The sequence below is a fragment of the Asparagus officinalis genome, chromosome 4 (assembly GCF_001876935.1).
Source record: "Asparagus officinalis chromosome 4, Aspof.V1, whole genome shotgun sequence".
Taxonomy (NCBI): Eukaryota; Viridiplantae; Streptophyta; class Magnoliopsida; order Asparagales; family Asparagaceae; genus Asparagus; species Asparagus officinalis.
Window position 1 is genome coordinate 6,972,285 of NC_033797.1, and position 23,210 is coordinate 6,995,494.

General features: G+C 35.7%; 2 pseudogenes; one reads left to right on the forward strand and one right to left on the reverse strand.

Moving 5' to 3' along the window:
* On the forward strand, positions 14,860 to 18,002 carry LOC109838130 (annotated as a pseudogene).
* The window catches only part of LOC109836493, a 5,874-nt pseudogene continuing 2,922 nt past the window's right edge, over positions 20,259 to 23,210 (reverse strand).

Here is a 23,210-nt window from a genome sequence, read left to right on the forward strand (position 1 = left end):
AACAAGAGAGAGATAAGCGGAAAGTCCCTATTCAATAAGCTGGGTGAGTATATAAGCAAATATAGGAATAGCTCCCCTATCAATAAAGCGCATATGAAATATAAGCAATAAAGATCATGACAAACATATGAGCAAGGGCATAATAATCATGCAAAAAATCAGCTCCATTCAGAGATATGAGAACATATATAAATATATCAAGACGAACATATTGTCTCATATCATAAAAGCCAATGTATAGGAAAATTAGATTTATGAAAGTGCGAAGAAGCAAGAGAACATGAGAATCATGTAAAAGTTTTCAAATGAAACGAAATCAACCAATGTAATAATGGTCCTAAATCAAATATGGTTAAATCATGAAACCTAAATCATCATTGATTTTCAAAATCAAAGAGGCAACTCTATCTAGCTCTTGAGCTAGTATTAAGCCATATGAACATTTTAGGCATCGGTAAACATGATTTGGGAATAAACACCCAATAAATCCGGAGGGTTATATACAAACGGTAGTCTCATCATGAAAGCAAATGCAAATAATCAAAAATGAAAACAAAAGATTTGATCAATAAAGCGAATTGTTTTTCATAAAAATTTACAATACATTTTTTGAAACAAAGAAAAAGAAAAATACTTACAATTCTTGGCTTTGAAAAATTATTTTGGCAGCGCAAGTATTCTTGGTGCCGTTTGTTTAGGGAGCTTAGCCCTATCATTAAAGCTCAAAGTCGCTAGGGTAATGAAACCCTCTTGGACATATAGTGCGTGGCAGCGGGCATCGGTCAATAGCAATAATTACTCAAATGACGGGCATTCGCGATTGCAATATGTACAATGAAAGGAAGCATTTGCTTCATGTTGGACGCAATTAAAAGGTGCATGTGGAACATTTGCAAATAGAAGATGTGTCTTTTAGAATTTTCTTGCAAATGAAGAACATGATATAAAGCAAAGGTGGTCTACTTGAGAAATTGGTAAGTTGAATATTTTTTTAATCATAACAAACTTTGTGCCAAATCGAACGCGAAATCTACCACAAATATCACACCATTAAACAACACGTGTCTATGAAAAACAATTTGGCAAACTAGAATTCTTTTTCATGTCAATAAGCAAACTTTGGCCAAATGGCCAAAACGAGCGCTACAATAGATCACCTTTATACACATGTGCATGCTTATGATGAGAAATAGATGCAATGTGGGCATGTGTGGTGTGATGAAGAAGCCTATGAGATGGCGCAGCAAGAAGCATTAGTTCTTAGAAGATTTGTGTGCAATCATAGGCAAAATTAGCATGTGGCGTTTACGACCGGCAAATTGAGCATTTGTAAACTTTGCTAAAAACATATGTCGCATAGTGAGCTGCTTGGTTTTGAAGAGTAGCACGATACCTTTGCACATAAGTCCATAAGTTTCTTGTTATTAACAAATGCATGTGTTAAACTGAATCTAAAGATGAAATAGCTGATTTTTTAATATTGTTCAACTCATCATTAGGCAGTAGAAGCCATTGTCCACAGAAGTAGAGCAAATATGATCATTTTTAAATGATGTTAAATTTACTTCGTAATAGACTCTACTTCTGAACATGGCATCATTTTTCTCATGAATAAGCTAGCAACATTGGAAACTCACAGGTAATATGATCAATTTTAAATTTTTCATATTTTTCCTTTAAGATCACATTATCTTAGCAAATAGTATCATCAATTTTGATGCTAGCAATTCATGATCGGATTTCAAATTAAATCTTGCTTTTAAGATCAATGAATTATTATGCAACCTTAGTGTAGGCATATTAACCTATGCAATCAGCAAGCATAGTTCATCATAAGGTAAATCATTTTATAGATTCAAACTCGCAACCTCACTAGGCGCTATCGCTAGTGCAACGTGTGCATGACGGCTCCACATGAACTTGAAGCGGATCCGCCAAAACTTGTTGGGATCGGCCTCCAAGTCCCGCTTGATGTGCTTCATTAATTTCCATAAGGTGTAAGCAGTATCAAACACTGAAAAGCTTGTTAGCATAGATGAGTTAAAAAAGCATTTAGTGCAATATTCTAACAAATGTTGTTGCATAAGGTAAAGCATACAGATGATCATTTTTATGTCCACTTGGATTTCTCGCATAGCTGGGCACAGATATAGGCATGGATCTTAATTTCCCATAAATCAAGTGTTTTAGATTGAACAAAAGTTTAAATCTAACACAGTGCCATTGGGCATAAGGGAATTATCTAACGCTAGGAGCAATATTAGATGGCAAACCTAAAGCCATGCATATCTATAAATATAAAGGCAAGCAAGATTACAATAAAAATCAAACAGATTAGCAGCAGAATAAGAATAACTTTTATCTTTAAATCAAGCGATTAGACCTTACAATTCAATAGAGCACTCCCAAGCTCTGATACCAATTGTTAGACCCTAAATGGTGCGGTGATTAGGGTCTTATGCTAATCTAATCCGATTATATGCCTTAATTTATTAATTAGTTTTATCCTAAGCACGTATGAAATACAATTAATATATGTAGGCTAGGATTATAGCCAATATGAAGGCAGGGATATATCGCTATGAAATAAAGACATACATATGAGTTATATGCAAAGGATATGAACTAAGGGTGATATTAACATAAATCAGATTAACACAGTAGTGGGATAATTATTTGAATAAAGAGTAAATTGACAAAAAGGGCGATATAATTAAACAATAGCCATGAATGTAAAAGAACTGGCCAATGACAATTCACCACGACGCATATGTATCACGGAGTTCGGACTCTTTCGTCCTACGTCTGCCGCTCCCCACTGCCCTGGGGAGAATTCTCCACTATCAGCAACGCGGTTTTTCTATGTTGCACTCGAATTAACGTCTTACACCTCACAATTTCTCTCACGGAGTTCGGTCCCCGCACGGACCTACTACGTCTCCGTGCCTCAGCCTCGAGGAGTCTCCACTTTACACCTCACAATGTGGCTACACTCCACGCCGTCAGCAATACAGTTTTCTAGCTAACGCGAAACTCTACAAAACTCACAATGTAAGCAACAATGATTTGTTCTCTAATACACGGTGAGAAGCTCAATTTTAGCACAAGCTGCAAAGTTATAATATCTCACCACCGCAAACTATAGCTATGTATGAAAGATTACAATAAGCTCAATGTGGGTGTGTGTAACTGGAGATTATAAGTGAAAATTAACTGCAATAAGAACTAGCAATATATTAATATGAATACAACAGTAGAATTAGTGTTATATAGAGTTAGGAAACTTCTCTATAAACACAAAGAGAGGAAATGATGAAATGTTGAAGATGAACTCTCAAATAGATGATGTAGGAACTCCTCTTTGTAACAACAAACCAAAACAAACTTGAAGCCAAACTTAAACAAGCCTTAAAAGAACTTAAAACCCTTTTTAAAAACCCTTGTTAAAAAACTTCTTGCTTAGTGAGATAACAGCAATAGGTATTTATACGCCCTCAAAATTCAGCCAAAACCTTCAAGCAAAAGTCCAAAAAGCCCAGAAAAAAATCAGCTCAGAAAATAGCCGTTGGGAAAGCAACGATCACATTGGCAGAGCGGCGGTCGACAGAAAATTCTCGCGGTCGACCGCGATCCAGGTTCCAAACGGAGAAAACGAACAGAGAGTTCGTCGGTCGACCGGGAGAATTTCCGGTCGACCGCCGGTACTGTAGCAGGTATATCCAGTTTTATAAAATCAGTTAAAAATAGTAAAACAGGAATTTATGAAAAAGAATTTGCCAGTGGAGGAGCATTAATTTTTGGAACACAGATATACAGTTTCTGAAAATCTGCTGACATACACGATTTTGTAAAATCAATTGGGCACAGTAAATCAACTCTAAAAATAGTAAAATTTTGAGGGAAGTTTCTAAACATGTAGATAAACATGTCAAAGAAAGAATTTATTGAATATCACTTCCCATTTATGAAAACTCATCGGTTTTGTAAAAACATGCACGAACATGCACGAATGAAAACATGATTTTGTAAATTCCATTAAACATAACAAATCAATTCCAAACTTGATGAAACTTTGCGAAATGTTTGTAAACATGAAAACAAACATGTTAGAAAAAGAATTTCTCAAATTGAAATTTTTATTTGTGAAAACTCATGTATTTTGTAAAACTTATAAATACATGTGTACATAAGCAACTTTACCATATGAAACCAAACATGTATATATATATATATATATATATATATATATATGAATATGTATTTGTTTCATATTTAAACTTAAAATCCAAGAACCAAAACTTGTGTATATATATATAACTATATATATAAGGAAAAAAAATGTGTGTGTATATATGATTGAGCTTAAAGTATTAACACACATAATATAAAACCTAAACTAAAAATACCCAAGCTTGATGAAGGTCTTCAATGAGCATGACTTGGTAAACTTTGCGGAAGAAGCTTGTAATTGGATCTTTAACTTGAATTGATGTTGCTTCACTCCACAATTCCGCCAACCTCCATTTGATATGATCGTTAAGGCTCGATTCCATCCATCCTCCAACTACGTTGTTTGTCTATAATAAATAAGAAAACACAAATACTAGACAAACAACATTAGAAGTAAATTATTTGTTAAACATCATCAAAACAAGAAGGCTAACAATCTCCCCCTTTTTGATGATGACAAACAATTTACAAAAAAAAGTATATGCATGAAGTAAATGAATATATAACTTATGATTCACATGCATATAAACAAGAAAGAATATACTCACTATATTTATCCCCCTTTGACAACATCAAAAAGGGGACAAAAAGAATAAGAGAGCGAAAGCTCCCCCTATCAATAAGCATGGGTGAGTATACAAATAAGCATGGGTGAGTATGAAGCAAGTATATGGATTTCTCCCCCTATCAAAAAGCCATATGAAATATAAGCAATAAAAGATCATGACAAACATATGAGCAAGCATAAATAATATGCCAAAAATCACTCACATTCAAGAGATAATGAGAACATATATAAATATATCAAGACGAACATATTGTCTCATATCATAAAAGCCAATGTATAAAATTAGATTTATGAAATCAAAAGAAGAGAAACATGAGAATCATGTAAAAAGTTTTCAAATGAAAACAAATCAACCAATTGAAATCATAAATCAAAGTTTAAATCATGAAACCAAATCATCATTGATTTTCAAAAATCAAGAGAGGCAACTCTATCTAGCTCTTGAGCTAGTATTAACCCATATGAACATTTTAGCATCCGGTAAACATGATTTGGGAATAAACACCCAATAAACCCGGAGGGTTATATAAACGTAGTCCTCTCATGAAAGCAAATCAAATAATCATGAAAACAAAAGATTTGATCAATAAAAGGAATTGTTTTCATAAAAATTTAAAATACATTTTTTGAAACCAAGAAAAAGAAAAAATACTAAAATTCTTGGCTTTAAAAATTATTTTGGCACCCAAGTATTCTTGGTGCCGGTTTGTTTAGGGACATGACCCCTATCATTAAAGCTCAAAGCCCTAGGGTTATGAACCCTCTTGGGCACATATGGTGCACTTAGCAATAATTACTCAAATGACCCTTCCGATTGTAATATGTACAATGGAAAGGAAGCATTTGCTTATGTTGACCATTAAAAGGTGCACGTGGAACATTTGCAAATAAAGATTGTCTTTTAGAATTATTTTGCAAATGTGAAACATTATCAAAACAAAACTTTCCTAAGTGGCCAAATCTACCACAAACATTACATTTATAAACATATGGTCTACTAGAAACATTTGGCAAATGAGATTTATTTTTCAAATAAAAACAATATTTGGCCAAATGACCAAGACGACCACAATGATCACATCTATACACATGAGCATGCTTAAGATGAACAATGGGTGCATGTGTGTGTACATGTGATGAAGAAGCTACATGAGATGCACAAGAATAATTAATATTCTTATATTTTTGTACATCATAACAAAACTTAGCTGAATGACCTTGACGGCCGCAAATAGAACACTTATAAGTTTTGCTATACATGTGTGCATAATGAGTGGATGATTTTGATTTGGTCTTGGCACACATGTCCATAAGCTTCTTATGGTTATTAATGCATATTTTCAAAGTTGAATCTAAAGATGAAATACTATTTTTCATAAGATTCAAATCTTCATTTTTAGGCACATATGCATTTTTAGAAGTAGAACATAAATAATCATTTATAAAGGAAGCAGTATTATTTTGTATGTTCTTTACTTCTAACATGGCATTATCTCTTTCATGAGTTAAACTAGCAACGTTTGAAGTTAAAGAAACATGATCCAATTTTAATTTTTCATTGTTTTCTTTAAGGATCACATTTTCATTAGAAATAGTTTCAAACTTAGATGCTAACAACTCATGATCGGATTTCAAAATTTCATGCTTGCTTTGTAAATTAATGAAATCATTTTGCAATTTGTTAAAGGCATGTAATAATTTTTCACTAGCACAAGCAAGTTCATCATTAGGTAAATCATTTATGGTTTCGAACTCGCAAACCTCACTAGGGCTATCGCCTAGTGGCCGTGTGCATGATGAAGCTCCAATATTACTTGAGGAAGAATCCGCCGGAATCCTTTGGATCTCCTCCAAGTTACCATGATGTGCTTCTATGAATGTCCACAATTTGTAAGCACTATCAAAGGAAACAAGCTTGTTAGAAATAGAGGAATCAAGTGCATTATGCATATATTCTAACACAATCTTGTTCATGGTAAACAATCTTTTGTCATTTTTACTCCACTTGGATTTTTCCATAGTGGGTACAATATAAGCATTATCAATAATTTCCCATAAATCAAAATGTTTAGATCTAACAAATAGTTTAAATCTAACACACCATTGGGCATAGGGGAAATTGTCTAATCTAGGAGCAACACTAGAATCATAGCCTAAACAAGATGCATCATTCATATTCATAATTTGTAAAAATATGCAAGCAAGATGCAAATGCAATCAAAACAAGATTAGCACAAAAAGATAACTTGGATCTTTAACTCAAGGCGATTAGACCTTAAATCAAAGAGCACCAAGCTCTGATACCAATTGTTAGACCCTAGAGGGGGGGTGATTAGGGTCTTATGCTAATCTAATCCGATTAAATGCCAATTAAAAATAATTAACAACTATATTCTTGCAAGATAGGTATACAATCTATTATGGGCAAGAATATGCAATATACACAAAGTGATATATCCTATATGATGAAATATATATGAGTATATGAGCAAGGATATATAAACTAACACAAGGGTAAAATAAACAATCTACACAAGTGATAGGGTAATATGATGAGCAATACACAAAGGCGATATAAGATATGAAAACAAGAAAGAGAACGCCAATGCAATCACAAATAAAACGATATGATCACGGAGTTTGGTCTAACCACTTGACCTACGTCTCCGCTCCTCACCTCGAGGAGATCTCCACTATCACAACCGGGTTTTCTACGTTCACCCGAACAACGTTTACACCTCACAATACAATCACTATGTAATCACACCTCACACACTAAGTGTTGGTCCTAGCCCGTGTCCTCCTCCTCAAGTGCTCGGTTACAACCTCTCCCTAGGCACGTCAACCGACGCCACTCCTCTTGGATTCGACCCCGTCTCTCACCACACACTTCTCTCGGTGTACAAGTGTATTACAAGTGAATCCTCACAATAAGCACAATATAAATCAAATGATTTGTTCTCTAAACAAGGTGAGAACTCAATTAAGCACAACTCTAAGTCACTAATCTCACAACCCAAAATTATACTATGAATGTAAATACAATAAGCTCAAAAGGTTGTGTGTGAACAAAGAGTATCAATAAAACAATTAAACTCAATATATAAATCTAGCTTATGGAAATTAAGATCAAAACAATAAATAGCTAGAATTGAGTTTAAGGAAAACTTCTCTATAGATCAAGAGTGAGAGAGAGATGAGTTGAATGCCCAAACACCAAAGAATGATCTCCTCTTTGCTCTTGTGAAATTTGCTTCACAAACTAAACTCAAACAAACTCTTAAACTCTTTTAAACAAAACTTAAACCCTTGATTAAAAACTTTCTTAAACTTGTTTTAAAACTCTCTTAGCTAGATTGAAAGAAAACAGCAATGGGGTATTTATACCCACTTGAAATCTCAGCCAAAACCCCAAAACAGAAAGACCAAAATGCCCCAGAAAAGTCAGCTCAGAAATAGCCGTTGGAAGTCCAACGGTCACATTGTCGGTCGACCGAAAATCCCGTCGGTCGACCGATGAGAGCAAAAACACGAAGAAAACTTTCTGGACTAAGTGGTCTATGAAAAACATTTGGCAAACTAGAATTCTTTTTCATGTCAAAGCAAAACTTTGCCAAATGGCCAAACCGACCACATAGATCACATTTATACACATTAGCATGCTTATGATGAGAAATAGATGCATGTGCATGTGTGTGTGATGAAGAAGCCTTATGAGATGCACAAGAAGCATTAATCTTAGAAGATTTGTGTGCATCATAGCAAAATTTAGCAATGTGGCCTTTACGACCGCAAATTGAGCATTTGTAAACTTTGCTATACATATGTGCATAGTGAGTGCTTGGTTTTGAAGAGTTAGCACGAGACTTTGCACATAAGTCCATAAGTTTCTTGTTATTAACAATGCATGTGTTAAGAGTTGAATCTAAAGATGAAATGCGATTTTTAATATTGTTCAACTCATCATTAGGCATAGAAGCATTGTCAATAGAAGTAGAGCAAATATGATCATTTTTAAATGATGTAAATTTACTTCTAATAGACTCTACTTCTAACATGGCATCATTCTTCTCATGAATTAAGCTAGCAACATTGGAACTCAAGGTAATATGATCCAATTTTAATTTTTCATTATTTTCTTTAAGGATCACATTATCTTTAGCAATAGTATCAAATTTTGATGCTAGCAATTCATGATCGGATTTTAAATTAACATGCTTGCTTTTAAGATCAATGAAATTATTATGCAACTTAGTGTAGGCATGCATTAACCTATCATATGCACAAGCAAGTTCATCATTAGGTAAATCATTAATGGTTTCGAACTTGCAAACCTCACTAGGGCTATCGCCTAGTGGCCGTGTGCATGATGCTCCACATGAACTTGAAGCCGGATCCGCCAAAACTTGTTGGATCGCCTCCAAGTCCCCTTGATGTGCTTCAATTAATTTCCATAAGGTGTAAGCACTATCAACATGAACAAACTTGTTAGACATAGATGAGTTAAAAGCATTTAGCAAATATTCTAACAAAATGTTGTTCATAGTAAACATACGATGATCATTTTTATTCCACTTGGATTTCTCCATAGTGGGCACAATATAGGCATCATCTATAATTTCCCATAAATCAAAGTGTTTAGATTGAACAAAAAGTTTAAATCTAACACACCATTGGGCATAAGGGAAATTATCTAACCTAGGAGCAATATTAATGGCATAACCTAAACCATGCATATCCATAATATAAAAGGCAAGCAAGATACAAATAAAATCAAAACATGATAGCACAAAAAGGATACTTGGATCTTTAACTCAAGGCGATTAGACAAGTATGAAATACAATAATATATGTAGATAGGATAAGCAATATGAACAAGGGATATATCCTAGAAATAAGACATACTATGAGTTATATGCAAGGATATGAAACTAAGGGTGATATAAACATAACCAATTAAAATTAATTAACAAGTTATCCTAGCAAGTATGAGATACAACAAGATATGTAAGCTAGGATAAGTAATATGAACAAGGGATATATCCTAGCAATGAGATATACTATGAGTTATATGCAAGGATATAAAACTAAGGGTGATATGAATATAAACAAGATAAACAAGATAGTGGATAATATGAACTAAGAGTAAATGACAAAGGCGATATAAACAATAGGCATGAATGTAAAAGAACGCCAATGACAAACTCAAACACACGATATGATCACGGAGTTCGGACCTTCCGTCCTACGTCTCCGCTCCCCACTCCCGGGGAGAATTCCACTATCACAACCGGGTTTTCTATGTTCACTCGAATAACGTTTACACCTCACAATTTCTCTCACGGAGTTCGGTCCCCACGACCTACGTCTCCGCTCCTCACCTCGAGGAGATCTCCACTCACACTCTCACAATGTGGCTACACTCCACGGTTTTCTAGCTCACCGAAAACCTTACAACACTCATAATGTAACAAATATAAATTTGTTCTCTACAATAGATGAGAACACAATGAAAGCACAACTCAAAGTTACAATCTCTCACCACCCAACTATACTATGTATGAAAGATACAATAAGCTCAATGTGGGTGTGTGTAACAGTGAGATTCAATAAAACTTAACTCAATAAGAACTAGCAATAAGATTGATATGAAATACAATAGTAGAAATGCTAGGAAATAGAGTTAAGGAAACTTCTCTAAAAACACAAAGAGAGGATGATGAAATGTTGAAGATGAACTCTTCAATAGATGATGTAAACTCCTCTTTGTAACAGCAAACCCAAAACAAACTTAAACCAAACTTAAACAAGCTTAAAACAAGCTTAAACCCTTTTTAAAACCCTTGTTAAAAAACTTCTTGCTTAATTGAAAGATAACAGTAATAGGGTATTTATACCCACTCAAAATCTCAGCCAAAACCTTCAAGCAAAAGTCCAAAAAGCCCAGAAAAAAATCAGCTCAGAAAATAGCCGTTGGGAAAGCAACGGTCACATTGGCAGAGCGGCGGTCGACCGGAAATTCTCACGGTCGACCGCTATCCAGGTTCCAAACGGAGAAAACGAACAGAGAGTTCGTCGATCGACCGGGAGAATTTCCGGTCGACCGCCTGTACTGTAGCATGTATATCCAATTTTATAAAATCAGTTAAAAATAGTAAAACAGCTCCACAAATTATGAAATTTTGAGGGAAGGTTCTAGACATGTATAAAAACATGTTAGAGAAAGAATTTCTGTAAAAACATTTTCCAGTTTAGAGAAATAAATTTGTGAACACAGAAATACAGTTTCTGAAAATCTGCTGTGATACACGATTTTGTAAAATCAATTAGGCACAGTAAATCAACTCCAAAAATAGTAAAATTTTGAGAGAAGTTTCTAAACATATAGATAAACATGTCAAAGAAATAATTTCTTGAATATCACTTCCCATTTATGAAAACTCATCAGTTTTGTAAAAACATGCACAAACATGCACGAATGAAAACATGATTTTGTAAATTCCATTAAACATAACAAATCAATTCCAAACTTGATGAAACTTTGTGAAATATTTGTAAACATGAAAAAAAACATGTTAGAAAAATAATTTCTCAAATTAAAATTTTTATTTGTGAAAACTCATGTATTTTGTAAAACTTATAAATACATGTGTACATAAACAACTTTACCATATGAAACCAAACATATATATATATATATATATACATATTTGTTTCATATTTAAACTTAAAAGCCAAGAACCAAAACTTGTGTATATATATATAACTATATATATAAGAACAAAATATGTGTGTGTATATATGATTGAGCTTAAAGTACTAACACACATAATATAAAACCTAAACTAAATTACCTAAGTTTGATTGATCTTCGATGTAGCTCAAATTGGTACACTTTCGAATGAAGCTAGAACTTGGATCTTCAATTTGAATTGCATAGGCTTCACTCCATAATTCCGCCAACCTCCATTTGATATGATCGTTAAGGCTCGATTCCATCCATCCTCCAACAATGTTGTTTGTCTATAATAAATAAGACAACACAAATACTAGATAAACAACATTAGAAGTAAATTATTTGCTCCACCTCAGCCCTGGCCCTCGCCGTCGCCGCCTCCACATTCTCTTAACCCAACCCAACCCAACAACTGTGAAAAGCTTAAAAGGCATTATCATCTTTCTCGGGTTCAACTAAGCCTTTACTAATAAAGAGAAGGGTCCAAGAAGATAAACCAAATTTTACAACCAGCAAGGCATTACCCCAGAACTTTGCATTCAGCTACATAGCTTCTTGACAGAAAAAGAAAAACTAATACGACTATAGTTCTTTAATTCTCTTTAGGTGCATGTGCACATAAATTTAAAACTGAAGTAATCTAATTGAAAGAAAAAGATAACGAGAGACAAGCAAAGCAACAAATGAGAGCAGCGATACGTATCCCAATCTTCGGTGCCATCCAACCCTCCCCTCGAAAGGAAACGACGTCGAGCACGTCGATAAGGGCCTCGTCGGAGTCCGAACACCGCCTCACCGACAGAGAAGCGAGCGGTTGGAAGGTGACCGGAACGCGAGGGAAAGGACGCGGTCGTTGCAGGCAATGACTGCGGCCATTGAGCGGAGGCTATCTTGATTATGCGAGCATATTTTTTTATTTTTTGGTATTTATTTATGATTTTTTTGGAGAAAGAGAAGGGAAAATTAGATGAGAGGCCAAGGAGTGTGGACGTTTGTTTGGGCTGTTGTTAGTTCTAACTCACCGCGTGTTAGTTTTTATTTGGTTCAGAAATTGCTTTCATTGATGAATTCATTATAACTTTGGATGTTATAATAAATTCAAAAGAAATAGTTTTTTTTATAAGATTCTTACACAATAAAAATTTAAAAGTTACAATCTCCTCAAACAAACACAACGGACGTTTATCTCCCGTTGCTTGCATGGGATATTTACCTGTGATAGGGATGTTGATATCCGTAGACTACCAAACGATCAGATCGATCCGAGGCTTCTTTGATTCGTGAAGGAATCAAGAAACCGAAGTATTATATCGGCAACAGCGAAATAACCACTCTTCTCGAGATCACCGCAACGGGGCAATCTTAATAAAAGGAACCGGGAACTGTAGATCTGACGAACTCTTCTTTTTTATGCTAAAAAACTCGATCCGATCTCCTCCCGTCTTCTAAAATTTGTGCTCCTTCAGTCTTCAAATTAGCAGGGCTTCGTCGACTCGAGAATTCCAGATCTGTGCAAAATAAAGGCCCTAGGGCTGTATTTATAGGCTTTGGGACATCTATTTTCAGATAAGAATGATCGATTCACTCTTATCTTTAGTTATAACCACTTTATCATGTTCTTAGATAATATTGGATCAGTTGGAATAAATTGACGGTTAACGATCGAAAAACAGCTCAAAAACAGCAAAAATAGCTTTTTGTGGTCTGGGACACCACGGGTGTCTTGGCCTTAGCCTAGATACCTCTGGTATCTTGGCCTTGGCCGAGACACCTCTGGTGTCTTGGCCTCGACCTGAGGGATGCTTCGTGCAAAAAAGGCCAAAATTGTTGAAGGGTATGTTTGCAAAAGGTGGCCGAAAATTTGTTAAGGGTTTTTTTGCAAAAGGCTGAAATTTTGGCGCTAAAATTTCATGAGTTTTGGCTACATACCCATCGCCAAATTTTAAATGTGTTCATGGCCAAAATTGAGCCTCGAACATGAGGGGTATTTTGGGTATTTCACCCCAAAGTTGATCATGAGGGTTTTAAATACAAATTGAACCCATTATTTGCATGTATGGAACCCGTAGGTTTAATTAGACTTCAACCGTAAAATCCTATTTTATTTGTAGGATTTTGGTTAAAATTTATAATTTTCCTTTTAATTTCGGGTTCTCGAATTCATGATTGTACCTGATTCGTTGATTTTCGTTGCAGGTTAACCATGTCTCCGCGTCAACCACGTTTTTATAGGAGCCGCTCGTCTTCTCAGCATAGCGAGAGGGAGGCTCCCGTAGCTTCCTCGTACGGGGGTGAGCTTTTATGATTTCTGAGGCTTCAGGATAATTTTGAGTTCTGTTGTACCCTCGTTTGACTCCTTCGCAGGTCATTCGGGAAGAGCTGACATCCTCCTTCGCGGGAATTCAGGCTTCAGGATGATTTCGAGTTCCATTGTACCCTCGTTTGGTGAGATCCCTCCCCAACAAGATCTGCGGACGGGATTCATAGAGATCTCTAGGCACCAGCTAGCAACTATTTATTGGGTCTAGAAAAGGTGTGTAACAACATTGCTGACGAGACCACAAGCTGTCAGATGACTGTTATCCTAACGAAGCTCGTATAGAAGAATGAACTCCAGAATGAACTTCGGAGGGAATATCCATGTTGAACCTCGTAGTAATGATGAAGGTCACGACCGAACTAGGTTCGTCAGATGAACTCTACAAGTTCAAGACCTGTAGGTATTCAAAGTATTTCAGACTACATACAACCCAATTCCAGTCTGAAAATTTTGAAGGGGGTTTTGTAGGCATTCAAAAATGCTAAAATTCGAAATGTGAAAAGGAGGGTCAGGAAAACGAATCTCGTCTCAATCAGAGACGAAGCTCATCGCTTAGTAAAGATTAACCTCGAGAACGTGGGTCACTGATCAATGTAGCTAAACAACAAACAGCGAAGCTCGTTAATGAAAACGAGGTTCGACGTTCATCTTCGAGAGATGAGGTTCGTCAGTGAAGACAAAGCTCATCGTCAGACTTGAAACTTGTCAGTGAAGACGATGTTAGTCTAGAGAAAGTCACTACGCTGTTGGACCCAGTTATCAATAACGAAGTTCGTTAGTGAAGACGAAGTTCGTCAGACGAAGTTAGTGAAGACAAAATTCGTCAGAAGAAGCTTGTTTATTACAAAGTTTGCTTTGTAAGACGAACCTCATTGCGTATCGAGGCTCGTCTTACTTGACGAAACCCGTTTCAATTAAGGACGAGGCTCGTCATACACGTGAGATTTAGTTGTAACAGCTCTGAAGACTTAGTCAGCCACATGGGCTAATCTTCAGGAGTACGTTATGGCGTGCGCTGAATTGGAGGAGGTAGTTACGCCCCTCTACCCGTGATCTTAGCATGTTAGTTACGTGTTTAAACCCTATAAATAGCCATGGATGGCTACAGAGAAAGGGGTTGGAGATTTTAGACTAGGACTTCAAGAAGCATCAGAGATCAAAGCTCCTGCGTATAGATCCGGAGTTCGAACCTCGATTCCAGCCGGTTAACGAACATGAGAAGCTCTAGCAATTTTTGTCTGATCATCAACGGGAGGCAATCTTAACTCAAGCATCGAGGGAAGCATCCATTCGCTACCAAGAACCCACGTTAAACAAAGAGAGGCTGAATTAATCTTCTTTTTATCTGTAATCGAGAGAGTGAGTGAGTGATTGTAAGGGTTTCGTACTGAGTGATCGAACCCATTTCTTAAAACAAGAGAATCAATCAAACACCAATATTTCGACCCTACAGTAAATCCTGGTGTTCTTTTTTTCTTGATTATGGTCGTTTTATATCTTGTTGATTGTAGGTTGGCTTCGGAGTTACACATATTGTAGTAGGCGGGGAGAGTGAAATTCCCCAACAGGTGTCATGCGTAATACCATGTTATAACAAAGCTATCATTTACTAGTTATAGGTTAAGCATAAATTTAGGAAATCTCTGAATTAGATTATATCTCCAAGCAAGTGACTATCATAGTGCATGATCTCACTAAACAATTTCTAAGGACAATATAACAATTATATAAAAGATACCCAAACAATATGTACAACAATAAAACTTAACTAACATTCGAAAATATTACATAAAAAATGCATTGGATGTACAACGGCATATAACACTACTCTAGCTGTCTAGCATAAAATGCGTCAGTTAAAGATGAAATTAATGGAATATTTAAGCGTTTGGATAGGATTATTATCAGCAATCACATGTGTAAGCAATTTTTCTTGAGGCTAGCTCCTCCAGTCCTCCTTTAGAGGAGCAAATCTCGTAAGTGCATGCCTTCACGTTTAACTCTTGGAGTTTTTGAGGTCAACAAAACAAACCAACAATTCCGCAACAAATTAAAATTTCAAGAGACTTATGAATAAAAAATGTTACGATGATCATACAACTTCACATAGAAATTATGAAGTCGATGTAGAGAAGGAAGAGGAATAGCATTACCTTTAACAGAAACTTAAAAAAAAAGCAAGTTACATTGACAAAACATGAAATTGTTAGAAATTAATGTTAATCACAATAAAGGGTTGCACGGTTGCACCTGTTGAAGACTTGAAGTAACGTCTTCCAATTGTTTGTGGTCGCGCCGTCGCCTTTGGAAGCCTTTTCCATCCCGTCTCTTAAATGCAAACGTTTCCAATCAAGTTCAATGAAAATAATTTTCTATGTTTGAACTTTCTACGCTTTCGTTCGGCAAGTAGATTTCTTTTTCTCTTCTCATTTAGAATATCGTAATAATGTGGACCCCTCCTCTTCCCCCTTTCCAAGTGAATTCCCAGGGGATTCTTATAAATACACAAGAAAACTATATTGAATTGCATACTCTCATACTAACAATTAATACTCAGGCTAAGCTATCATCCATGGACAGAGCAATGCTTGTCTTGGCCTTCCCCTTAGCCTTCTTCCTTCTCCAAGGTATGTTTCATTTGCTAGCACCTTTAGCCTCTCAAAGTTTGGCTTTGGTGATGGTTCTATTTTATTTGCTTAGGTGTCATTTGGCAAGGGGTTAAAAGAGAATTGTTAAGGAGAAAGATTAAAATAGTTAACTCTTCAAGAGAGGTTAAAAATGATTAAATTATGTTTGGATTTGATAGCAAAGATCAAGAATTAATTGTTTTGTGTGTGGCAAATAATGAAGGATTAAGATGATTAGTTTTATTAGAATACCAACTTTAACCATATCTAAAGTATGAAAAATTTGTAATAATTATTAAAAAATGAAAAACTAGTAATAATTATTGAAATATATATATATATATATATATATATATATATATATATATATATATATATAATAATATTATATTATATTATATATATATTCTCGACTCTCCTTCCACACGCGATTGCACAATAAATTAGCTGTATTCAGCATATTCATATTTGTAAAGCTAAAGTGTTTCTGCAAAATTTAAATAAGTCCATTATAACCTTGTAATGGATATCTAAATGTTAAAATAGTGACACCATTTTAGAATCAATATTTAAATTAAAAAATCAAAGCACAGGAGACTTCGATTGAAGCAGCTACTGCAAGCTTATTTCAGGTGCTGAGTCTACGGAGACTGATCAACTTCGGATCTTGTATGAAACATTAATAAGAGCAAATAAACGTGAACTTTTCTGCAACTTATTTCAGGTGCTGAGTCCATTCCTTTTAGCTTCAAGAACAACTGCCCGTACACAGTCTGGCCAGCCCACTGCGGAGGGTGGCACCCTCCCCACAGTTATCCCAGACGGGATTCGTGCTCGCCACGAGCGCCCCCGTCTCCGTAGACGCCCCAGCCGGCTGGTCAGGGCGATTCTGGCCGGACAGGCTGCTCCACGGACTCCTCCGGGAAGTTCTCCTGCCAGACTGGCGACTGCGGCTCGGCGCAAGTGTCATGCAACGGCGCGGGGGAAGCCTCCCGCCACCCTCATTGAAGTCACGCGTTCAGGCTCCAACAACGGAGGAAAAGATAGCTACGACATCAGCTGGTCGACGTTTCAACGTTCCCGTATCGTCGTTCCCCAGGGCGGGCCCAGTTGCCCCGCCCCGAGTGCGCAGCCAGTATCAACGCGGCTGTGCCCGTCGCAAGCTCGCAGTTAAGTCGCCGGATGGGAGGCGTCGTGGATGCAACAGCGCATGCGATTTTTTCAATACGGATCAGTTTTGTTGCAGAGGGGCTTTCCAAAGCGTAGACACCTGCAAGCCCAGTACCTACTCTCAGATGTTTAAGGCCCAATGTCCTCAGGCCTACACTTACGCTCATGACGACCAGGCCACCTTCACCTGTCTTGGGGCTGCTAGTTATGATGTCACTTTCTGCCCTTGAAGGAAGTATATATGGAGAGTAGAACAGCTTAATTATACAGCTTATATATTGAATATGTAGAATAAAGAGCTTCCGCTGAAAGCTAATAATAAAGATATATTTATTTGGTGACTATTATATATATATGTGTTTTTTTTTTTTTTTTTGCTCGGGGATTGATTTCTATATGCAGGATGTGTACGTTCTTTTCAAATAAAACCCACTTCTCATAAATGCTTTATATCCATGCTACGTAGCTTTAATGTTTGCTTGTTGTTACAAAGATATCCCGTCCAAAGATACCGAATCAATTAGTAGATGGAGACGCATGCGCGTGTAAGTGGGGTTTAAAAAGAAATCAGGGTAAGACTTTGGTTTTGTAGACAAAAAACTCCTGAAAATAATAAATTTCCGGTTCTACCTGCTGCAAATTCAACCTGTTTCATCGTAATTATTATTCATCGAAAATAATCACGATTAATTCATATATTTATTTATGTTTCGTTGATTAAATTAGGTCTCGAGGGAGGTGGGTGAACAGTAGTGGTTATTGTTAAATTTGGAAAAGATGAATAAATGAGGAAAGACTTTGGGCTTGTTTGGATTGAGGGGAATGAGGGTGAAGGGAAGTTAGGGGAACCATTCACCTCCATTCACCTTGTTTGGGAACACTTAGGAGGTGAAGTTAATTCACCCTAGTTCCCCTTGGTTCACCCCTTAATAGTATAAAAATTGTTACCCCCCAAATTGGGGTGTAACCAAAGGGAATGTAATTCCCTTCCCTTCTCTTCCCTTCCTTTCACTTCACTCAGTTTCCCTTAACTTCCCTTCACCCCCTACAAATCCAAACAGGCCCAAAGTGAGAGAAAGATGCAGGAGATCACTGATGAGGAATTCAATTTCATTAATTAGTACGCACAACAACAGGAGAAACCCAAAAACATACAAATAAAAATTCCAAAATACCCACCCACACAAAAAAAAAAAAAAAAAAAAAATAACCCCAAAAAAAAAAAAAAAAAAAAAAAAAACATTACAAATTTAACATTCCGAAAAATTCAAGAGCAAACGATCGCCACCTTCAACTGCTGCTGCTGTGTCTTCAGCTCTAGTACATTTTTGCTCCAATATTACAAGGTCATCGTCACCGGTCATCATCTACAGGAACCGGGGCAGCTTCGGCGTCACTAAGTCATGCGCTGCTGCGATGCATCGACATCAAGTTGATTTAGAGACCTGCCACGGCTTCGGCGTCACTAAATAAATATTAATCCCTGGATATGATATTTAGATTAAGAATATCTTTTAGATTAAGAATTATGTTAGATTAATATTTTAAATTACGTGATCGTATTTTTATATGAGTGATTCTTGATATTGTTGATATGGTATATATAGAGTTTCAAGAGATCTTGGATTTAAAACTTATTATTTTTAAAAGTTAAATTATATTTATTTTCTATTTTGATCTTGATTTTTCTCAGCAAAGTTACATTTTCTATGATTGTACAATGCCATTGGAAGATTAGGTTTACTATATGCAGAAAACAAAAAGATGATTGTTTTCGATGGGTTAAAGCGGGATTGCGGCTTGGATATGATATTTATCATATTCATATTCACTCACTCATCTCGGATATGGATACGGGTACGAATATATCTCAACAAGGAAATTTTATACACATATCCGCTAAAATTAGATACGGATAAGAATATAAATCCAGATATATAAGCGGATATGCATGCGGATAAAAAACGGATATGAGAAAACTAGATAGTATTGAAAACGGATATGAGAAAACTAGATAGCATTGAAAAAATATAGTTCATGTGATACAAAAGAGTTCATTAATATGTTCATTATATTTGAAAATCTAAGATTAGACATCTTTTTAATCAAAATTAACCCCAAACACATAATCTAAGGATTAAAACTATCGTAACAGTATGAATAATATGTATTCAAATATTTCGAATACGAATTCAGATATTTCACTATAAACCATATCTATAACCATATCCTATCAGTTATAGATTTGAGTGACAATATTCATATTCTAACAAATACAGTTATAGATTTTTCTTCGTAGACGAATATAGTTTAGCACCCCTAGTTGTAAATGAGGCATAGACTTGGTATTTGATTAGTATTCTTAATTTATTTTGAGATAAGACATTCATACAAAAGAAGAAGTTTTAGAATGTGCAAAAATGTTCGAGCTAGAAATATAGCTGAAGTTACTTTTTATCATAAGCTTAAAATAAAATTCATCCTTCTGAAACTTAATTAAGCAGACTTTGGGAGTATATATATAAAGTAGACAGAAAAAACTTTTTGACGGTGGAGAATCCAAATCCAAATTCTTATCAAGACTCCATATGTGTACAGATACATAGATTCAATAAACATATAATCTTGTATTGCAATCACTTCAAACACTTGCTGAAAGCAATCCATGATTCAACCCAAATGCAATCCGGTTATATATAGATTCAACAAAAACGAGCACCAACATCACCCCTTGAAGAATCAAGAATTCTAGCTAGCCATAAAACCAAGTTATCCATTCAATAACAAATGTATCAATTATATGACTTTTACAAACAATTTTTCATACAATTCTGATGTCATGTCATAGATTTAGATCAACCAAAACTCAAGCGAGACCTCCTGGAGATGGTGCTAGTGCCGATACAGTTGAATTAATACTAACAATACCTGAACAAAACCAAAGAAACACATTATATATGCGTATCATCATTCCAATTTGAATCCAAAACAAAGTTAAATTAGACTCCCAAGTACAAATAGAATTTCCTTTAACTATCACATATAACTAAGATAAGTTCAAGTACTAACCGCAACGAATAAGGTTTTGAGGAGGAGGGCGCTCTTTGGTGGGATCAGGATTAGGATCAAACACTCTTACATATAACTCTTGTCCCAAATACCAATTTTGCAGGCGTTGAGAACGCAAATTCCACATTCCTGGATTATCTAAGAATGCATAAACTGCAGCCCACCCTCCTGGATACACTTGAACTGTAGAGCGAACCACTGGATCGAATAAATTGTATGATTCTCTTGAAGAATGGCTCCATTCACCATCACCAAACCTGATGCAAATAATTTAGTGAATCATCAATTTTTTGATGTTTTTTAAAACAATGACACTAGTATTCATTTCTCGAAAATTTATTGTGCAGATTAAAGCCAAGTACATGAACTCACCCAACGACAAAGAAGCCAAAACCATCAAGATGCCATGAATCCATCACATCGAGATCATTCCTGAATACAATCTCTGCCCATCCCTTGTGAACTCCAGTGGCTACAAAAGTGCCTTTAACTGCATTATCTCTAATTGTCTCGACAGGAAATTCATCAAGTATATAAACACCAGAACCATTGAAGAAGAAGTCTGCAAGCTTCAATGGAATTTCTGGAGTAAAGTAGGAGACGTTGTTGACAGTGAAGCGGAGACTGTCGTTTATAATTGCATTGGATGAATGGAGAATGAATGTTTGGGTGATGTTCACGTTTGATACATTGAAAGAGCCTTGTGGATTTGGCCTTGCAGCTCCTGTAGTCAGATTCCACCTATTTAAGAAATTATTAGACTTACTAGTACTGTAAAAAAAGTTAACAACAACAACATCATCATCATCATTATAAGAAAAGTTAACATCAACAACATCATCATCATCATTATCATCATCATCCTCATCATTATCATCATTATCATCATCATCATCAATTCGGCTTCCATAGCATGGCATAAGTCTCTAAAAAATGATATTGACAAATATAAGGATCAGTTCTAAGTATCATATATGTATGCAAAATTTATTGCAATTTTGTTTAGTGTATGAATACATCTTTCCGTTAGTCTTGTCTAAATAAGGATAACTATAAAATGGTCCATGTCCACTGAATAGTTAGTGAACTAAGGGAGGACCAACGATCAATGCATTGACCTCTAACTCTGTCTTTCACAAATTCCAGGATAGACAATGCCCAATATACGAAATATCTAGAAAACATGAACAAGTGAATAATTTAAGGATAGACCATGCTCAAATTTAAGGATCACCACTAAGTATCATATGCATATTGGTGCATGCAAAATTTGTGTGTTGCAAAGTTTGTGGATGAATCTAAGTCTTTCCGTTAGTCTTGTCTAACATAAGGATAAGTATCAAACAGGATAACTACCAAATGGTTCATGTCTGCCAAATAGTTAGTGAGCTTAGGGAGAACCCAAGGATCAAGCCATTGGTCTTTAACTCTGTTGTGCACAAATTCAAGGGTAGACAATGCTCACTATGCCAAGTACCCAGAAAACATGTACCAATGAATAATTTCTCCTAAAAGATGTCAGCATGTCATCCAGAAAACCAGGACACAAACATAAGAAATAGATATAACACTTGCAAATATGGTGATACAACAGATCCCAAAAAACTAAGATAAATCTTCAATTTAATACTCTACCAAGTACCAAATAATAATAATCCTTCACAAGTTTGGAAAGAGAATATGTAATCTTTGAATAGTATAGGAGAAGTTCATGCTAGGCCACATACCTGATGGACCTCGCTTGACCAATAGAAAACTCGCGATCTAACATCAACATCAGAGCTCATATACTTCAGTACTGCAACTCCATTGAGCGAAGGTAATCCACTTGTATCCATTTGTGTTGGTGTAGCAACAACATAATAACTTGATGTTTGCTGATCTGCCGTAACAAGGACTGAATAAGACTGACTAACATGAACATCAAGGGAATCCAACTCCATTTGGCTAGTGTACGATCCTTCAGTCTCCACCAAAACCATTTTATGATTTTGAATTCTGAAATTGAAGCTTACTGATGTTCCGACATTGGATATCCTTAATAGATATGTTTTTCCTGCAGATAAAGACATTGGATATCCTTAATTAAGTACTGAGGTAAAATTTCAGAAAGCCCCCATCAACTTTGGATTGCTCTGCATAAAACCCCCTGAACTTTATAAATCAGAGAAAACCCGTTGAACTTTCGAAATCTACTCAATCTCCTGAAGTATTGCAAAAAATCTCATAAAATATATTTAACCTATAGAGTAAACAGTCTAAAATTGTGACCAATCTGCCATGTCTAGTTTCCTCACATGAATAACAAAAATTCTTCATCGCGAATTTTTGTTTGTCGTGATTCAAGCTTATTACTCTATAACATCTTTTGTAAAATGTTCTGATAATTCAAAGGGTTTGATAGAATTTCAAAATTTTACAAGGTTTTCATCAGATTTATAAGTTGTTGTCTTGGGGGTGGGATGGTAACTGTGAAATTTACCCAATAAT